We start from the raw sequence: 12,900 nt of genomic DNA on the forward strand, positions 1-12,900 counted from the left end.
AGATCTTCAACTCTATTACAAAGCAATAGTAACAAAAACGGCATGGTATTGGTACCAAAATAGAAAGGTAGATCAATGGTACAGAATAGAGGACATGGACACAAACCCAAATAAATACAATTTTCTCATACTAGACAAAGGGGCCAAAAATATGCAATGGAGAAAAGATAGCCTCTTCAACAAATGGTGCTGGGAAAACTGGAAAACCATATGCAACAGAATGCAATTAAACCCCTATCTCTCACCCTGCACAAAACTCAACTCACAATGGATCAAGGACCTTGGAATCAGACCAGAGACCCTGCATCTTATAGAAGAAAAAGGAGGTCCAAACCTTCAACTTGTTGGCTTAGGATCAGACTTCCTTAACAGGACTCCCATAGCACAAGAAATAAAAGCAAGAATCAACAACTGGGATAGATTCAAACTAAAAAGCTTTCTTTGCTGAGAGAAGAGAGAGCCTACAGAGTGGGAGAATATCTTTGCCACTCATACTTCAGATAGAGTGCTAATTTCCAGAATCTATAAAGAACTCAAAAAAGTCTACACCAAGAATACAAATAATCCAATCAACAAATGGGCTAAGGAAATGAACAGACACTTCACAGAAGATGTGCAAGCAATCAACAGATATATGAAAAAATGTTCAACATCTCTAGTAATAAGAGAAATGCAAATCAAAACTACCCTAAGATTCCATCTCACCCCAATTAGAATGGCGATTATCAAGAACACAAGCAACACAGGTGTTGGCGAGGATGCGGGGAAAAGGGTACACTCATACATTGCTGGTGGGTTTGCAAATTAGTGCAGCCCCTCTGGAAAGCAGTATGGAGATTCCTCAGAAAGCTTGGAATGGAACCACCATTTGACCTAGCTATCCCACTCCTTGGCCTATACCCAAAGGACTTAAAATCAGCATACTACAGAGCCACATCAATGTTCATAGCTGCTCAATTCACCATAGCCAGATTGTGGAACCAACCTAAATGTCCTTCAGTTGATGAATGGATAAAGAAACTGTGGCATATATATACAATGGAATATTACTCTGCCATGAAGAATGATAAAATTATGGCATTTGCAGGCAAATGGATGAAATTGGAGAATATCATGCTAAGTGAGATAAGCCAATCTGAAAAAACTAAAGGACGAATGATCTTGCTGATAAGCGGATGAGGATATATAATGGGGGGTAGGAGGGGTTAGCATTAGGGTTAGGGTTAGGTTTAGGGTTAGGGATAAGGAGGGTGGTAAGAATGGAGGAAGTAAGGACTGTATAGAGGGGAAACGAGGGGTGGGAGGGGAGGGGGGAAGGGAATAAAAATAACAGAATGAATCAAGCAACATTGGCTTATGTAAATTTATGATTTTTAATTAAAAAAAGAAAGAAAAAAAAAAGAATAAAAGTATGAGCAAACCAGACCTTCCCTGCCCTCCAGAAACTTCCAGTTGATGCAGGAGACAGATACCCAAATCATCACAGAAATGGAACTAAAACATCAACTTTGAAAAGGCAGAGATCAATGGTGTCCCTGGAGTGTGGTGATGGGAACTGGCTCAGCCAAGGTCAGTCCCTCCTAAGGAAACCGTAGCTGATCTGAGACCTCTCAGGCTCGAGGGCAGTGTGACCAGAGCAAGGGAGGAGAAGAAGCAGACAAAGCCCTGAAGATCGCTCATCAATCATCTTGAGAACCATGGGAAGCCATCCATGTATTTTAAGAGAACTAAAAGTAGGAAAAAAATGATTTGATCAGGAAGAAGACTCATTTTGCTGCCTGACAATTTAAAAACCACCAACTGAAAATGAAGGCAAGAACTTCAAAGGATTCCCTACACAGTTAAAAAAAAATAGGTGAAGCACTTTGAAGCTCTCAGATGAAAGGCATAATTTACCATATCAAAGAATTACAATAAGATAAGAAATTAAAACAATTCTCCAGTTATTAATTCTTCAGTGTTGATAAAAATATAGCCTCTTAAGATCCTATTGTATAATCTACTAATGAAGCTGAATTTGATTAAACATGTGTCACCTGAATTTGTAAGCTTAGAAAATTAAGTTGTAGATATTTTAAAAACAAGATGTAACAGTGGAAGTATTTGATCAAGGAAACAACATATATTAAACTTCACAAAATAGGATTACTTAGGCATCTTTATTGACACAGAAGGGGGCAAGGGGAAATTTAATTATTGTACTTGATTAATGTTTAAGAACTTAACAAATCAAGCACACATATGGCATTGATTCTGTCGAATGATGTTTATCAATTCTAATATATGCTATTAAATGGGAAAAAATTAAGACTGGCTTAATACTACATGCCAACAGAAGACATATATGATTAAAAAGAACAACTCTACCTTTTATATATACAGTAGCTGCCCCTTATCCACAGAAGACAGGTTCTAAGACTCTCCTGTAGATATGTGAAACCTCAGATATATACAACCCCATGTATGCAGTGGTCCCTCAGGATCTGAGGGGGACTGGTTCCAGAATTCCCTGTGCATACCAAAATCTATATATAAATAAAATAACACAGTTTTTGCATAACTCACACATGTCCTTCTATACAACTTAAATCATCTCTAGATGACTAATAATACCTAATATAATGTAAATGCTACATAAATAGTTATAGTGTATTGGTTAGGGAAGAACGACAAGGGAAAATATAAGTCTATCATGTACAATACAGATGCTTATTTTTTTCCAGAATATTTTTGATCCACAGTTGATTGAATTCAAGAATTCAGAACCTGGGATAAGGAGGGCCGGTAGTACCATGTATGTTCCTATACATGCATACCTATGATTAAGTTTCACTTAGAAACGAGGCACAGTAAGAGATTATCAGTAATAACTAATCATAAAGTAGAACAGATATAACAATATACTGCAATAAATAAGTTATTTACAACTTTAAATAAGTCACTTAAAATTTATGAATTGCTTACTTCTGGAATTTTCCTTGTAGTGTTTTCAGTTGACCTTGGGTAAATGAAGTCTCAGAAGGTGAAGCCCTGGAGGCAGAGAGACCACCACATTCTCAGCATCTTAATTTATGCAGACTAAATGTTTGATAAGTAGGTGACAAGACATTTTTTCACATTTCAAACTGGACAAAGTAGAAATAGGAAATATCAAACTTTTAATTGTGCAATGACCTGATCTGACCTCTGAATAGCACAGTTCAACTCTAGGCTATGATTCAAAGTTCAGAAAAGTTTTGACATATAATTCACATGATTCATCTCTTCATCAATTTTCATTTATAAAAGTTGTTAGATCTTTCAATCCACTTGGCTTACCTTAGGATGCAATATCTATATAACCAGAGGAATTCTCCCAGGGATGCTTTAGTCACATTTTATTAAAAACCACTAACCCCCTTGATTTTATGGGAGCTATAGTCTCGAGGAGGTGGCCACATCATTTTTCGAGACTCAGTCTCACAAATATCTTAATTTTAAAGTTTAATCTAACTTGACTTAAAATCTAGCAAGTTTATTGATCTGTCAATTTATATTTTAGTCTGATCAACACTAATGTAATCGAATAAGAAAAAGCTGTTTCAAATTTCATATCAATATTCTTCTTTAAAACAACCTTTTAAATGCTCAATTAATTTGTCTATTGGTGTAAAACTGTAGCTGACTTTACAAATAATAAATCAGATTGTAAAGACAGTGATAAAACCAGATTTAGGAACAATAGGAAAGAAGAATTAATATATTCCCCCTTAAAAGGAAGTGGAGAAAAAATCTAAATTAAAAGTAGAATTTGTGCATTTTTGTTGTTATTGTTATTAGCAGTAAGCAAAAAGCATCATACAGATGAAATGAGAAGAGGTTTTGAAAAACTTTCTAACATTTGGATAAAGACAAGATATTTTTTCTTTTCAAAGCTGGCAAGTCATTTTTTGGTTCAAAATTCTCTTTATGTGCCATGGTTTTCTAGTTTCCTTTTGATACAGACATGAACTTATAAGCAGTCCCCTCACTTTTACATTTCCTCACAACTTCCTGAGTATTTGACATGTTCATTGAACTGAATTTGAGGTCCTTTCATAAGACTGGTCTGGAAGGAAAAAGGAAGGAAGTCCAACAGAAATGAAATAAAGTGAAGTTCAAATATGACTCCACCATAGCTTCTCTGATGTTTATGTCCTGTTTCCTATAATGTTTCCTATAATATTGGGTCCTCCTAATGAGAATTTTGTCTATATTCTTAGTTGTCTATGTGACTTCTGATTTTTTTGAGCCAAATGGAACTTTCTAGCATAAGAAAATAAGGGATTCTAATGGGATTGAAGTTATGGCTTGAGAGGCCCCCCAATCACACATAATTCCTTATAGATTTCTCCATAGTAGTATCTGAGCAGAGTGGCCTAATCCTGGTCAATATCAAATGGCTTTGGGAGGCTCAGATATGTGATCCTCTAAATCAGTTTCCCAATTTAAGATGACAAAATTCTGGTCTCAGAGAAATCCAGAATACTATTAGTTCCAGGTCACTAACTATAATTAAGTCCCAATATGAAGCTGTCCACTTTAAGAGGTCATCTTTGATATATCACAACCTGTATTAAACAGATCATTATTTATAAATAAAGCAGTCAAATTATGAATTTAATAGCTTACCAGGTGACATTAGGGAAATTGCTTCCTTTCTGAGTACAAAATGGGGTTAATAATCCTGACCTATCTCTTAAGGTCTCTGGGGACAATTCCTGGAGGAATTGTCTAAGTGCTGTATAAATGTTATCAATGTTATGAGAGCTTGGTTTCATTGTCATTGGAAGGCCACCATCATAACAAAGAATTCACAGGGTTAGTCAGAGGTGAATTAACAAAGTGAGGTCTATGCTAATACAAGTGCCCTTTGACCCTGGATCACTGGGCTTGAAAAAGCGCACAGATTGGAATGTGAATGAAGTTTACATTTTCAGAGACAGAGTTTTTGTTAATTTATTTCCTATTCAATTCCTTCACTTTGAAAATCATTACTCTGAAAGTGAAATAGCCAATTTCCATTTCCACCTACATTTTTGGAGCGCATTGTTCTCATTGCCATTCCCAGCATCATTTGCATTTCAGCATGACATTGGAAGCATCCAAGGCCTTTCCTTCTGAACCAGCTATCCAGAACACCCAGAAACAGGCCTGTCAGTGGGAATGGACAGAGTATACACCACATTTCTTTCATTTAAGGTTTTTTTTGTTTTGTTTTTTTTTTTTTTTTGGTGCAACTTCCAGATTTTTATTACTCTTAGAGATAGTGAGATCTCTTTTCCTCTTAAATTTTTTACAAGTCATTCATTCAACAAAAAGTACCTGTGATGGACCAGGCACTGTTCTCCGTGCTGGAGATAACAGTGAATAAAACAGGCAGAAACCCTCTATTCTTAGCAGCTTATATTCCACTGAGTGAAAAAAATAGTAAGAAAAAATAAATAAGCAAATAAACATAGTGTGTGAGGAGAAAAACCAAAGTACGGTGAGAGGATGAGAGTGCGAAGATGAGGAGGCAGTCAGGGAGAAGCCTCCTTGGAAGGTGTGCTTTGAGTGGATGGGTCGCTGGGGAGGCGCATTGCAGGCAGGGTGAGGGGTCCTGGCAAATGCAAAGGCCCAGAGGCAGAAGTACACTTCCTGTTTGAGAACAGCAAAGAGGGTGGAGGGACTGGGGAGAGTAGGCAAGGGGAGAATAAAAGTCAGAGATGGCAGGGGGTGGACATCAGATGACCTTGGATTGGTACATTGTTGCAAGGTCTCTGGCTTTCACCCTGAGTGAAATGGGAAACCCTTGAGGGGTTTTGAGCAGAATGACCTGATCTGACTTCCCCTCTAAAGGGTGAAATAGGCTGTTTTGAGAATAGGCTGAAGGGGAACCAAGTTGAGACAGGAAGAAAAAACTATTACAAAGCAGAATTGTGCTTGATCCAGTGTGATGGCACAGGGATAGATATTCACAGCTTTCGATGATCAAACCCATCCTTTTTTTTCATCTAGCTATGGTGTTTTTATATGAATTACTTCAGCCTCTAAAGAAATAAATGTTTTTAGTTTTTCTTTCCCTCTCCCTCACAATCAATAACTATGCTTCTCTCAAGTCATTTTAGAAAGGGTCAAAACATGGCAAATTTAGATGCAGTCAAATCAGCAAGTGATCTATTCTTCAAAAGAATAAATGACTTGACAGGAATCTATTGCAGTTCTCAGTAAAGCCACCTGCCTCCCTTCAACAGGCTCAGCATCACAGTACAGATAAAGAAGTGGAGCCTCCAGTTATGCTGGAGGCACGGCAATAAAGAAAGACAGCACAAGGTCTTTCTTTGCTGGGATGAGTCTGGGATGAGGCCAGCACCTTCTACCTGAGTTAAGTCCCAATACTAGTGCACAAAACTTTTTTTCTTCCTTTTTATTTATTTATTTTTTTTGGTGGTACTCAGAATCAAACCCAGAGCCTTATTAGTCTATTTTCATATGCCATTATGATTATATCACCCAAATAAATAAATAGTTCCTGACTTAACTCCTGTGTGAAATTTAATGCTGGTTTTAGCTTTGGCCAAGGCCAGGATCATCAGAAACCACATGCCTGGCAAACCTGAGCCCTGAGCCCCTGTTCACCCAGGACAAGAGGAGGCACTTTCTTCCCTGATAGGAGGGAGCTGCAGTCAGGCACAATTCCAGGTTTTTCAGAAAGGTGTGGAAAGGACTACTTCTCAAAAGGAAGATTCCAGAAATGCCCCTTGTGGGAAAAGGGGGAAATATATCATTAGTCTTTTCAACCAATCTATAAGGAAAAATTCTTGGCAACTTCACAACCATAAAAGAAAGGAGGAATGTGTAACCAGAATTCCTGGGTTGCCACAGCATCTTCTCAGGCAGGAATTCCTGGGTTGCCACAGTACCTTGTCAGAGAGAGTAGAGGACTCTCGTTCTTGATCTGGGGCTTAATTTTTCAAAATAGTCGAGATGGAAAAATGTCTTCCTATAAATAACCTTAGTACACTATCACTTTAAATAAATTATGTCTCTTTTTTCCATATTGGGTGACTTACTAGGAAAAAAAAAATGAAAATCTGCCTCTTGACATTTAGAAAAAATATTTTCCTGGAGCTGGGGGTTCTAATCTGTTGCTCTAGTTCCTCCAAGATGCATTGCTTGCCCCCTTCACCCTGCCGTATTCTGTAGGACTCTCTTTGTATGCCATATTCTCTCTGAGGACTTCTTTGGCTGCCCTATCAAAAGGATAACATTCAACTCTCATCTCTTTTCCCTACTGTATTTTTCTTTTCAGCATTTACCAAAATCTAAAACATTAAATATTTTATTGATTTATCTTGCTTATTGTCTCATGCACAGAACAAAGCCTTCATGAAAGCCAATATTTTGTTTATTTTGTTCATGCTATATCCCTAGTGCCTAGAAAATACCTTAATACAGACCATTAATAATTATTCGTTGAATGAATGAATAATGAATTATTCCACAAAGTGATCACATTTAGTGTTAATTTGACATGATATATTTAAAAGACCAATTTTAAACCACTACATGCTTAGAAAGCATAGATAGGAAGGATACACAACAGACTGATGACAGTATTTTCCTTGGGGAAAAAGGCTTTGAGGCGATATTTACATATAATTTTAACATCTTTATGTACTGTTCAATCTCTAAATCATTAGAAATTCTTAAATCATTAGCCAGATGTCTGAGTGTCATGAGTTATGGGCCATTTAAATTTTTTTATAATCTTCAATAGTAAAAACTAATTTTAATTTTAAAAAGTTTTATGTGTAAAATCTACACACACATATAATTGTATTTGTGAGATAAAAGATAACACTTAACTAGTCTACCTTTTTGTATTAAAAAGTCATAGATCAGGATTAACAGAATTGGCTTGAATGGCATGTTGGTACCAAAGACAACTACAGTGAATGAGGACTTCCCACTAATCAAGACAGTCTGAATGCTGGGGAACAAACCAGGAAAGAGAATATTCCTATAACCTTATTAATACTAATGACATAGTAGCAAGTATTTCAACTAGGGCCAAAGCTTAAAAGAGCATTTGAGTTTTCATTCAACTTTCAGGTTAAGTATTATACACTACAGTATCCATAATGAGATTTCCTGAGAAAAATGGAGGAAGTCGTGAAAACAGTCAGTGAAAAGTGGGTTGACAAAGTGGTGGAATTAAACTGTAAGAGCATAGTTATTTGAAGAATAAGAAAATTCAGAATGAAAAGGGAAGAACTGGGGAGTGAGATTGACCAAATTATACGATGTACAGGTATGAATATACCACAGTGCATTCCAATGATATATATAATGACTATTCATCAGTTAAAAATAAATAAATAAACAGAAGGAAGACCAGTGGAATAGAGAAAGGTATCCTGGGAAAGGAGGAGGGGAAGGAAGGGAGTAGCACTAGGACTGAAATGGAGAAAACTATTGTTACATGCATTTATGAATGTGTCAAAATGAACTATACTATTATGTATAACTATATTATACCAAAAATTTTAAAATTTAAAAAAAGAAAATTCATAATGAAAAGAAGGCAGGCATGGCAAGTGAATATCCCTCAATAGCAGAAATAATATTATTACTCTCAATGTCATTCAAGCACATAAGAAACTCAGGCTGTATATATCATTGAGGGGATACATGTGGATTTGATCATTTATGTTTCTAGAAATGAAATGTAAACATCAAGTGTGGAGAGAGTGCCCTAGATTCTAATTTGTAATTTACAGTGGCCTGAGGATATGAGACCCAGCAAATTTCTCAAAAGAAACCAGTAACAAGAGGAAGCAGCACTGAAGGAGTAGGGGCTTGTTTAGAAGAGAGGAAAGGAGGGAGCACAAATCTCATTCACCACGATTTCATTAACACTCAGTTATTTGGGGTCCTTTCTCTTTCTGTCTCACTCTCTGGATTTTCCACTTTCCAACCAAACAGGCTCTGATTTAATTTTTGATCTACCTCACACCAGCTGTTGCCAGAGCCTTTCTATTAAAAGGCTTAGACCAAACAGTCTTATCATTAAAGCAAATACCAAGCACATGGAGCCAACACAGTGTCTTGGAAAGGGCACTACTCTGAATGCCTGGGTGGGAATTCACTCTGCATGTTCCTAGCTGGGTGGTTAGGGGCATGCTATCCTGCTCAGTTGTCTCTAAATTTTACTTTTCTCATCTTTCAAATGTGGCTGATAAATCTTGCTCTACCTGCAGAAGTTGATTAAGAGGACCAAAGTAGGTAGTGCAAACTGTAAAGCACTATGTACAAACATAAGTAATTTTTAGAGTGACATTCATGCTAGCTTGTTACTGTTCATGAAAAATCTAATGATGGAAAAAATATCCTAGGAAAGCAGCAGTATCTTTTAATATGCTTTCTTCATGTCCAGGTGCAGTAGATGATTTATTTTCAGCGGTGTTTCTAAAGATGTAAAACTTTGTTTTTAAGGTAGTAGTTTGGTTGCATTAGTATAATCATACCATATTTCATCTCATAAGTTTAAAAAAACAGAGACATTGAAAATAATCTTATAGATAATCTCTGAGAATATTTCATAAGCTAAAGTTAATAAATCAAATGATGGTATTGAAAAAAAGTGCCCCTAGTTTAGCTTTTCTCATCCTCTTGATCACTGCACTCTCTGGAATACAAGAGAATTCATACAGAAAAGGGGAATACTTGAGAATAACACTCAAGTAAGTGTTAGTACAGAGAAAATGACAACAGAATCTTTTTAATCAAAAAGACACACGAATAAAGTTTATGCTACATTCTGTATACAAAGTACTGTATTAAAATATTACTTAAAATATCAGTAATGCAGAAAATAAAGGAGAATAAGGTCTCACTAGAAAACCATTTTAAGGTTATATAAAAATGGTCCCTGAGACTATACAAAGAATGTCAAAATGTATTGAAATTACCTGTTAATACATTCTGTTGGTGTAGCCTAACAGCAAACATAGCCCCACTCACATTTCTTTTTTTTTTAAATATGTTCACATTTTGCTACTAAAAATACTCAAATCAAATCCAACTGTCATCAAAGTCTCTTTTAAGTGTTGAACAAGCAATGTGAAAGATACTTTTGAAACAAACTCCATTAACTAGATTAAATAAAACCCAAATCAATGAACAACAGAGAACACAAAGCTTCAGACAAGTCTTAATGGGTGTAATACAATTCTAATTTAGACTTCAATTTTAAACAAATCATTGTAAAGATACTCGAGAAGAGGAACAAAAATCGATCGGTCCCAGTAAACAAGGCTGTCAAACATCATTTCCCTCTGCAGATAAATAAGCCCAGATTACCTTGTAAACAAAGTTATCTTAGTGCTTCCCATTCCTTCCAGTGGCAGAAGATCTTAAAGTGTCCATCCCAGCACACTTCTGCAGATAAAAAAGCCCTGGCAATCCAGCCCTGCGGTGGCTGGACCATGTGCAGTAAAATGTTGAAGTCCTGCTCTGACAGCCAATCCAAAGCTGCTCAGGCCTCCCAGGCCTCCCAGGGAGATCAGCCTGGCTTTGTGGCAATACAATGGGGTTAAACATTTCCCCCTATCCATTTAGAAGCAAGCAGTATCTGTTTAGTTGTTCAAAATTATTTAGTAAAATACAGAATAGATCATGCTCAGTAGTATTATTTGAAGAAAGTAACTGCCATATTTTCATCTTTGAAGGGAAAGGGTAAGAATGCTACCTAATTTCTTCTTCTTCTTTCTTCTTTTATTATAACTTAATAATAACTCAAAATAACATTGTGGAAGTTCTGCACAGATGTTTAAATATTGTTTCTTTGCAGGACACAGTGCTTCACTGACTTGTTTTATAGCAGTTTTCAGAACCTAAATCACACGTGTGCACAACCCACCATCCACAGGACTCACGATAGTCATCTTTTTACTTTGTTCTTTCATGGTAGCCTAGAAACTCAATTTGCTTCAATTAATTTAATGTGATACCTGAGTGAAAATTAAAGCTAGAACTATTCATTTAGTTTCTTTCCCTTACCTATTTATTTTTCAATATTGTTCCTCTTTGGGGCTTCTCTAGGACTCATTGTTATTAGTATTTAGTACCTATCTAATCTGTAAGAACTTTAAAATGTTGGTTATGTTTACAAATAAAAATAATAAATGGTGAGCTGGAATTCTCATTAGAGTGCTAGATACATTAGGATTATATTTCACTTTAAGAAGATCTAAAGAAAGTAATGGAGGGTGTGCTAAAATGTGTCACGTTTGGCGGGACCTCACTATTGGAGTCTCCACAAATCCTTAAGCAACCTGGTTTTGCTTGAATTTCTAATATTACTTTTTAAGCTTCAGGGTTTTCTGGAAAAAAAAACTTCAAGAGAAGAAAGTTTTTAAGTCATTTACTAGCTACAATTCAAGTGTTCATCCATTGTATTTTCAATTACAGTTATTTGCTTTCTAAAAACAAACCTAAGAATCCACATTTATTTTAAAGTGACAGTGGTGAACAATAGATAGATATATTTCTCTTTTCAGTATAACTTGAAGTTTGCCTAAAATGATGCCTTTTTTTCACAAAAGCACAATCAATGCACAACATAATCTCCTTTAAAACATATTGTCAGAGGGATCAACAACAACCATAGCCAGAAGACCTCTAAACCCCAACCAAGTAGAGACATCAGAGAATCTTATTGGGTCCTCCCTTGGCACATCTGGCTCCCTGCTTAATACATCCTAATTAGCTTTGAATTATACTAATGGAAACTTGAAAAACAGAAAATAATTTTCTGATTTATTTTTCACTCTTTTAAAAGATAAAACAAGCAGAAGGGGAAAGCCTTGAAAGTTATTTCCTCCTGATTACATATCTGCTGCTTCATGTATACATTATAAGTGGTACCAGTTGATAGAAAACAAAATAATCCGCTGGCCAGTCACTGATACAGCTCATGCTTCTGACAATGTAAAATACGGTAAAGAGTATGATTTATAGTTGTTACCCATTTGGGTATTTTCATTCCTTTGAAGTAAAGAAAAAAAAAATTTAACCCATTTCCATTGGAATATAGAATTTGCCCATATTTTTCAAGTAATATGTTAACATAACCTTTTATTTTCCAAGTTAGCTATTCCCACAGGTATAAAAAAGGCTCACACACCAATTTGAAAGAGGTTGCATTTTAAAGGACAGTGTAAGGACGCCTTAAAATGGTGCTTTAAACTGTGACTGTGCTCTGAACGGTAAGGGCTGAATGGAGGAGAGAGGAGTCCGATTATGCAGCTTGAGTGACCGAGCCTAATCTGAATTATTTCAGCACACTGCTTCACTACAGCCATGGACCCATTAAATGCTAAATGCTTCTGCAGGCCCATTTCTCGCTCTGGCTCCCACTGTGCCTGATCCTTTGCAAGAATGGTTACCCAGTGGGCTACTCAAAACATTTTCAGTAAATAAAGGTATGGAGTTTACCAGGCTTCTCAAAATCCATCATCAAATCTGTCATTTTATGATAAAAATGGGCAATGTCCCACTAAAACAGAACTATAAGGACTGTTACACAGAAGTTCCCTCCTCAACTACTATTTTACACCTTCATGATTTTTATTTTTGTTACTGTTCCATAGGCTTTTTTATTTGTCCAAGGTTACATTCACTGCCATTCACACAGATTCTTTATCTTGCAATAAATTTTTATTAAGAGAGGTCAAAGTCATGGTAGCTATTACTCCTTCCAAAAAAGTAGGTCTGCCCTCAAAAATGTAATTTTGGATATCTCTTTTTAAACTCATCAGGTTATTAACTCTTATTAGCCTGTTCAACACATTCTCAAACAAGTAGTTCTGTTTGGGGAACCAGGAGAGGCAATTT

At 36.1% G+C, this 12,900-nt stretch overlaps 1 protein-coding gene across 28 annotated transcripts in view; it reads right to left on the minus strand.

Annotated features, from left to right (window-relative positions):
* Positions 1–12,900, minus strand: part of NRCAM (neuronal cell adhesion molecule) — a 277,700-nt gene that overhangs the window by 148,476 nt on the left and 116,324 nt on the right. The window contains exon 1 of one of the 28 annotated variants that reach the window (XM_079149988.1): positions 10,366–10,502. The exons of the other annotated variants lie outside the window; for them this stretch is intronic. The gene's annotated coding sequence lies outside the window, so the exon portion shown is untranslated. Of the gene's footprint in view, positions 1–10,365; positions 10,503–12,900 lie in introns of those variants that run through there. 28 annotated transcript variants of the gene reach the window in all.

This window comes from Sciurus vulgaris (assembly GCF_902686455.1).
Source record: "Sciurus vulgaris genome assembly, chromosome: 8".
NCBI classification, from domain to species: Eukaryota; Metazoa; Chordata; class Mammalia; order Rodentia; family Sciuridae; genus Sciurus; species Sciurus vulgaris.